Consider the following 1,942-nt stretch of genomic DNA (forward strand, 5'->3'; position numbering starts at 1 on the left):
AATTCCATTTTGGCGATAAAAAAATTCTAATAGAACGACATTTCTTTTATAAAAAGTTAAAGATAATAAGTTAGATGGCCAAGTGGTGTTAGTGCCATTTTCTATCGTATATGAGTATTTATTGTATTTTTGTTTAGTAGAAATTTTATCTATATCAATTGTTTGAAGAAAATTTTTTAAAGTGGGTTAAAAGTTTGAAAATACATTATTTCACTTTCACTCTTGATACTGTATCCGTCTAACGTACATCATTATTAGAAAAAAAAAACTTTTAATATTCATTATTTTTTGTATTCTACATTGGTTACAATACCACTGTAATCCCAAAAGCCTATGTAATATACAAATATTACAATGACTATAAATATTGATGATGTTAATCCTTAATCAAAGCAAATAGAAACATTGGAAATATATATTATGTCTGTTTTGTCAATATGTAATATGTCCATCGGTGTATCCGTATTAATATAAATCTACACAACTTTAAACTCCACTCCTGTACTGAATACGGAAAAACCATATTTCCTTTTTCAAATATTAAATTTGTTCGATCTCGATATGGTATATACCTGTATATTTAAATAGAATACAAATTTCTTAAAAAGAAAACGTGAGGTCAGGATGGCCGAGTGGTCTAAGGCGCCAGACTCAAGTTCGCTTCTTCGTGAGAAGGCGTGGGTTCAAATCCCACTTCTGACAGTAACATTATTTTTAGTTATGAATATTTTAATTACGAAATTCAGATCATGCAAGTTTGTTAATGCTTTGAAAGCACATTTTCGTAGAAGGATTGGTATACTTTATTTTATCATTTATGTAATGTAAAATGGTGTACTCTGTCTTCCCAACAAATACTTGGACCATCACTTTTTCATTAAGTTTTCATTTCATATTGCTTTACAATCAAGCAATGTTTTTAAAACTTCCCTCAAACCACAAATATTTACTTTTCAAGTTGTTATTTTTTTTACTTGACGTAATCTATATATATATATATATATATATATATATATATATATATATATATATATATATATATATATATATATATATATATATATATATTGTATTATACCTAGTAGAGACCGAACGGTCATCCACTCAGCATCCTTCGGTCACCACTATGCCCAACTACGGCAAATGGTTTTTATCAATGATGGTCAAAATTGAATCAGCGTTTAAAGCTATTAGGTTAATAGTCTAGCAGAAGATAAAAATAATCAAGAATATCTGATTGAAGATATGATTAAAGATATTGATAAGCGGTTTATGAGCAATTGGCCAGATTTTTAGGTAAGTCTGTTTATATTTTATTGGGCTTGTATCAGTTCAGGGTCCATGAGACAACTTATAAATACAAGATTAGGGCCACCAGTCAGGTATGTTCCATTCACGTTCTACTCACGCTCAACTCATACTCCACTACATCCTACTAACATTCGATCAGAACTCAAACATACAATTGTGATACACAATTCCCAAAACCGCTCCTAACTTGAACGTCGGAACGCCTTTTGCAGGTACCTCCCCCTCCGATCCAAGAAGATCACCGAGCGACCAAGAGTACAACCGATCAGAGTTTTCGGTAACTAAGCGGTCATATTATAAGCAAGCAGATTGAAGACAACCGAATGGTCCCGATTGAAGGAACCCGAGCAGTCTAAATTAAAGGAAAGCGCGTCAGGAAGGTACGTTTCTCGGTCCCAAAAAATCCATACTGAAACATTTTGGTGCCCACCGTGGGGCCGGGGGGCATCCTACTAAAACCGCAAGGAACCAGACAAGGACACAGTCATACCCCAGCATATTGATCCGGATAGAAGAAACCATTCGGCCTCACAGGCATTCTGCCTTTCGGCCTCACAAGCATTCGACCTTTCTGCCCTACAGGTATTCGGCCATTCGGCCTCACAGGTGCTCGGCCTTCCGGCCTCATAGG

General features: G+C 34.5%; 1 non-coding gene across 1 annotated transcript; it reads left to right on the plus strand.

Annotated features, from left to right (window-relative positions):
* Positions 1–618: 618 nt before the first annotated feature.
* On the plus strand, positions 619–702 carry TRNAL-CAA (transfer RNA leucine (anticodon CAA)). Its single transcript is given in 2 exon segments — positions 619–656; positions 662–702. It is a non-coding gene; the product is annotated as a tRNA-Leu (tRNA).
* The last annotated feature ends 1,240 nt before the right edge of the window (positions 703–1,942 follow it).

Source organism: Vigna umbellata, chromosome 1, assembly GCF_029865625.1.
Source record: "Vigna umbellata cultivar VRB3 chromosome 1, Vumbellata_1.0, whole genome shotgun sequence".
Classification (NCBI taxonomy): Eukaryota; Viridiplantae; Streptophyta; class Magnoliopsida; order Fabales; family Fabaceae; genus Vigna; species Vigna umbellata.